Here is a 6,054-nt window from a genome sequence, read left to right as displayed (position 1 = left end):
AAGACAGTAAACTCATTTTGTAGATGACAAATATTAATGAATAACTCAATTAAGAGCCCCATAACCCTCCACTCAAATTTAAAGCTGCTTGCTCCAAGTTACACAATGAATTGCCATGGTGTATTGTGAAACTTTCTCCTTACTTCAATCAGGAGATATTTTCTTCTCCAGTTTCAGTAGTAATAATCATGGCTTTGCTTTCTTTATGGCAGTGTTAATCACAACGAATGGAGCACAAAGGAAACATACCCAATATATAAAAATAATGGTCAGCAAAAATAATGGTAAGATTTAGCCATTTTGTATTTGTTCTTGAAACAAATAAACACAATTGGAAAGATAAGTGGTTTGAGGTCCTTTTATTTAAGGCTTTTACATTGCTTTCTACCTTAAAAAAAAAAAAAAAGCAAAACAGTGACTATTAAATTAGTTTTTCCTGCCTTCTAGCCACAGATGTAAGCCACATTACACATCGCAAAATTGTCTAATGTTGATGCAATTGCTGATCATAGTTGTGGTGGTCATTTTAAGGAACCAGACACACAACTTGGATTAGGAGTCACTGAATCTACCAATTCTAAACACAAATTCAGCCTTTGTCATGTTATGCTGGAAGTGTGGCTCAGGAAGCCACCTCAATAACCTGGCCTTTTCATTCATTTGGCTTTTATGAATGGAAACCAGAAATCTGGGGTAGCGATTATAAGTGGGGTGATTTGGCTGTGGTTTGTTTTTATTCTAAACAGAATACCGCTTTTTCTACTGTGGATGTTTATGTGATTTTATATAGCCTGAATTCATTCAGATTAGGTCAGGGCATCCTGAATTTGTCTGTAAACTGACCAACATAAAATTACAGAGATATTCAAGAACCACACTTTGGTATCCTTCCATGTGTATTTTGTGCAGATAAACATCACCTAAGAGAAGGACAACCAGCTTCCACAGAATTGCAATATCTGTTACTAAATACAGAATTTGTGATTCTAACAGCCTGGCTTAATTTACAGAAAATTATGAATTTCCATGTTCTTTTTCAGTTATTTATTTCCCTGTTTTCAAGCATTTTATTTTTTTATTATTGACATCTGAAATTGACCCCACATCTGTTTAGCAAAAGACAGCTACTTTCTTTCAAACTGTCTGTTTATGAGACTTTCACCTCATTGTGCAAGTTATGGTGTATTTCACACAAAAAGACAAGCTTTACCAGTTTGCCAGAAAAAAAGAGCTATTCAGCTATATGAAGGGGCTTATCTAAAAAATACAAATACTAATCTCTAACTAGACTACTGCAAAATCTGCTCTCCTTCATATTATTTTCTTGTGTATTTGAGTACACATTTACACAGAGGGAGGCATCTCTCAGGTGATCTTCCTTTCTTGCTGCTCTAATTCAAAACCAGCCAGTGTTTAGCCTGGCCATTTTCACGTGGGAAGCAGGAAACAAGGCAGAGATTTATCAGCTGTGCCCCACTGGCATTTGGGAATATCAGATAGTTTATGTAATAATTATGCAGCATTTTAGCTGAACTGGTTCAGTTCTTAATGAAGGGTATGAAGGATAAGCTTCTTCTCATTTAGCTGCCTAAGAATTAGGCACTTTAAACATTATCACTCCAGATTCCTCACAAAATAGTTATCCAAGCAACCTCAGGAAGGGATGAACAGCCATTGTCAGTGCCTATGTTTCTCTGTTGAAAAGTGAGAGAATCTAAGTGACCATCTTGAGCTCAATATCTAATACTTAGATATACAAAGTTAGCAGAGATGAACTCAAATATGAGACGTATATTCAAAAACTACTTAGCAGCTTTTAAAATGATAATATAAGCAGCACGAAAGAGATTTGACCAGATTGGAAGAAATTATCACTCTTCTGTAAATCTGTATCTAAAAATTGTTAGAACCAAAAATCTAAGACAAGATGTTAAAAATAAGTGTGGCGGGTGTATATTTAGATATCTAAAGAAAGGGTAAGGATTTTTTAAGTGTGTCTACTGAGCAGAGCCATATGGGGCTAAGGGGAGCTACTAGCATTTGGTGTTTTTGAAATGATGCCATGTGTTGAAAGCTTTAAACTGACAGGGAAATCTACTTTATGTCATTATTTTTCTTATTTTTGATTTTTGATTTTTTTCTGAAGTTTTTTTTATTATCCACAACATAAGTATCCTTTTTTTTTTTTTTTTTTTTTTTTTTTAACATTTTTTATAGTAGAATTAAAGGGCAGTGTTCAGATGTCCTGAAATCTTGCCTCAGACAAGACACACAGCCCAGGTGCTCACACTTACAATTGGACAGGCAATCCCTCAGCATCACTACACTGCCAGGGAGCCAAGATTCACCATGCAAACACTTGCATGTGGTCAGAAACACCCCAGCCTGCAGTGACCGTAACTTAATTTTGCCTTTATCTGCAGACTCTGAACTTTGCAAGAATTTGCAGGGACACCTTGAACAAGTATGTGTGCCCTGAACAGACCTAATAAATTCTGACAGCAAGGGTGGACATCATCTGGAGGAACATTACTGGTGGAAGTGGGAATAGGCCCTATCTCACCAACCCCTTGAGTAACACTGGAGCTTTTACTTGAAAATCTCAGAAACCATAATGGATGATTTTTATCTGCTTCAAGTTGCTGATGCAGAACAGCCCTCACAAGGAAAAACACAAAGCATGTTAAATGTGTGTATCAGAGAATCATATCATGAATAACCTTGAAAAGGAAAAGACTGCTAAGATCATTGTGTCCTACTTTCTATGTGTGGGCACATACCTGTGTGTCAGTGGCAGCATTTGTGGTCTCTGTGGAAATGGACTGATGTTGAGAGATGTTTTGCTGGGCTTCTTCAGAGCAAACAGGAGAAGAAGAGAATTAAGAAACACATTCAGTGCTCTTTAGCTGCCAAGTGATTGAAAATGGTAAATCTGTCCCAGTAGATGGTAGATGCCTGTCCCAAGAAGCACCACTAATACCAGAGCTGCTTCTGAAAGCATGAATCTGGAAATACCTTGGAAGATGGAGGCTCTTGGGGAGCCTTTTGGTCTTATCCTGCATACAGAGAATTGTCTGCAATTACAGACAAGAAAATTTTCTGTTCTTGATACTGCTCAAGGATTAGATCTCTTAAACCGTAGCCAGTGACAGGAACCAGTCTAACTTGGGTGATAACACTCTGTATGACAAGAAAAATGCCAAAACAAAAAAGAACCACATTCTTAAGACTAAAAATTAAAAATAAAATATGAAAGGGTAGACAGGGAGAGATATTTGCCACCTCCTAAGAAGATTTTTAAATCAAAGGGGGACACTGTGATTAGATTATGGCCCCAGAATGACAACAACTCAACTTTCTCTTTGAACTCAGAGAGGCTCCCAGGATGAAGTGGTGTTCAAAGACAATTCCTTTGCATGAATAATATGGGGGAGGGTTTAATTACCACCTCCTCTCATTCTTCATCTTCTCTAGCCAGAAAGCTCAGGTTTCAGCAGTTTTGTTTCTCACTGACACTGTGGTAGACTGGGGGAAGGGAGAGGAGGGTGGAAATACTACAAGGCTGGGAAAAAAGGGAAGCAGCCAGTGAGCTGTAGCAAAAAGAACAGAAAATAAAAGAAAAGGACACTGCCTCTTTCATATATAAACCAGTTAAAAAAAAAAAAAAAAAAAGAAAAAAGTAAAAGAAAAGAAAGAAAGCACCATCCCACTGATATTATAAATCTCTGGAAAGGGTAGTGTCAGAAATCACAACTCTAGTGAAAAAAATCCTGTCTCTCAAAACTCATCTCACTCAAAACTGTTACATTATAGCTGTAGGGCGATCACAGTGCATCTGAAACCTGGTTTCACTCTGTCAGTTTAAGTAGGACTACAACAAATGCAGACCAAGAATGAGTAAATCCTAATGTTTGCCTGTGTAAATAAAGACTGAATGCATATTGCCTTTATGTTGTCACTTATCCTCTTTTTAATGGATACAATATTAAGGACTGATAATGTTTTTGGCCAGTAGCACCAGACAAAGAGAAAAGTGTGAGTCTGTTTTTAACAGATTTCAAATATTTTCAAATACTGTTGATTTGAGTTCATATAATATTCACAGCTTAGATCAAAGGTAAGAAACGCTCTTAGTTATTATTAGTAATAGTTTACAATCAGCCATGCTATCACTTGCCTCTGCAGATTTCTTAAAATATCTGCAATCAGAGTGCCCTCTCTGGACAGAGGAGTGAGCCCTCCACACACAATATGCAGAGAAAGGGATCTGCTGTGTTCCTTTTCTCGGAACAGCAGGGGTCTGGTTGTGTTTCTTACTCAGGGCTCTCCCTGGGACTCTCGGTGGAGAACCACCTCTTGCTGTTCTCTGCCCAGCTCCTTTGCCATCTGGGGACCTCTGCGATGCCGTGTCCCCGACGCAGGAGCCTCACGCCCTTCCTGACGTGAACTTTCCCTCGCCAGCTCTGCTGTGAGTCAGTTGGAAGCAATTACTGTGTTGTGCAAAGCTCACGTTAGGCAATAGCAGCTGTGTGAGGGAGCAGATTCCTCCCAGGTTGCTCTGTTTCCAGTGGTTTCTGACTATCCCTGTCCATGCCAGGTGTCGATGGGACACCCCACCACAGGGGAGAGGTTTCTCTTGCTCTCCTCCACCTGTCTTGGGTGAAGGTGAAAGGGAGCAGAGCAGGCAGTTAAGAGTGCACTTGGCTGAGTCCACCCAACCCAAGGACACCCAAGGACACCTGGGACCAGGAGGAAAGGATCATCCCATGCCTGATACCTGAATTACCAAATAGATTCAGCCTAGAGTGTGGAAACCACTGTCAGGACCTTGGTCTGAGCTCAGGTTTTCACATTGCATTTCTCCTCTGCTGAACAGCAATGGGCTTTCCTAGAAAAGTGCTCCAGCCGCTTGGCCTGCTGAGCAGAGGTCATATGAAGACTCAGCCTATGGACATAGAAGGTTTTGGCCAGGCATAAAGTGCTGGAGCCCATCCACCCTGTGGGGAAGTGTTCCCCCAAACTTCCAGGACTTACCTGGAGACCTACATGGGCCAAGTCAGAGGCAGCCCCACAGGTGCTCATATAGTCAAGAAACACGAGCAGAAAGAGAACTGACACTTAAGCACGGCCTCAGGGCTATTTATACCCTGTAGAGATGCCTGTGAGCCCCTTTTGTGGCATGTACAGTAAGACAAGCCTAATTCTGCACCACAAAAGGTGCTGCTTGGGTGCTTATCCCCTATCAAGACAGAAATGGGGAAATAAATATCAGAGGGGCTCCTGGTTTCTGTAGGAACAGAGGAAGACAGAAAGTAAGGTAAAAAATATTTTTAAAAACCCTTTTAGATTTTGTTTCAATGAGTTATTCCTCTCTGTTTCTGAGAAAGAGCTAGAGATGAGCAAGTATAACATGTCACCACGAATGAGCTCTACGTACCTCCACACCTTGGGGAATTTGGTTCCTGACTTAATTTACCGAAACAATGCCCAGTTGCTGAGGGGTTTGGCCAGCCACCCAGAAGATGACAAAACAAATGACACCAAATGAGATGGGGGTTCCCTGCAGCAGACACATGCTAAGGATTCCGAGCACTGTGCAGCCCTGCCCTCCCTGCTGCAGCCAGCTCAAGTAACCCACACAACTGCTGAGCTGCTCTGGGGAAGACCAGCTCCTGGAAGAGAGAAGATAGAGACGTGGACAGATCATCCAAGATTAATGATGGAAAAAAGTGAAAATATTTGTAAGAGGAAGCTTTCACTATGCCAGAATCATTATTAATTGCCTGCAACTCCCTGTGACTAAGAGTTGTTAAACTTCATTGGCATTTAAAAATGTAGATATTCCATTACACAGGCAAAAACCAGCTAAGATATTGGGATATGAAAGGGGATTGACTGCAATGGGCACTTCTAATTAATTTTTAAGAGTATTTTTTCAAAAGTGTTTTTCATTTTGTCGGTTTAACTTCTGGCAAGTTGTTTTTACCTCCTCTATTTTAACTTTTTTTTTTTCTAATTGGTCAGTGTTTTTTAACTCCCATTCCAGTTTCTATG

The 6,054-nt window shown here is 40.1% G+C and overlaps 1 long non-coding RNA gene across 3 annotated transcripts; it reads right to left on the bottom strand.

Annotated features, from left to right (window-relative positions):
• Positions 1-346: 346 nt before the first annotated feature.
• Positions 347-5,169, bottom strand: LOC128804322 (uncharacterized). 3 transcript variants are annotated; one of them, XR_008436012.1, is made up of 3 exons: positions 5,035-5,169; positions 2,781-2,851; positions 347-384 (listed from the first exon to the last, which is right to left on the bottom strand). It is a non-coding gene; the product is annotated as an uncharacterized LOC128804322 (long non-coding RNA). The 3 variants fall into 3 exon arrangements; XR_008436014.1 differs by lacking the exon at positions 347-384 and adding an exon at positions 409-1,694; XR_008436018.1 differs by lacking the exon at positions 347-384 and adding an exon at positions 2,596-2,658.
• Between the last annotated feature and the right edge of the window lie 885 nt (positions 5,170-6,054).

Source organism: Vidua macroura, chromosome 1 (assembly GCF_024509145.1).
Source record: "Vidua macroura isolate BioBank_ID:100142 chromosome 1, ASM2450914v1, whole genome shotgun sequence".
NCBI lineage: Eukaryota > Metazoa > Chordata > Aves > Passeriformes > Viduidae > Vidua > Vidua macroura.
Note: the sequence above shows the minus strand (reverse complement) of the source record. Positions and strands in the feature narration are given on the sequence as shown.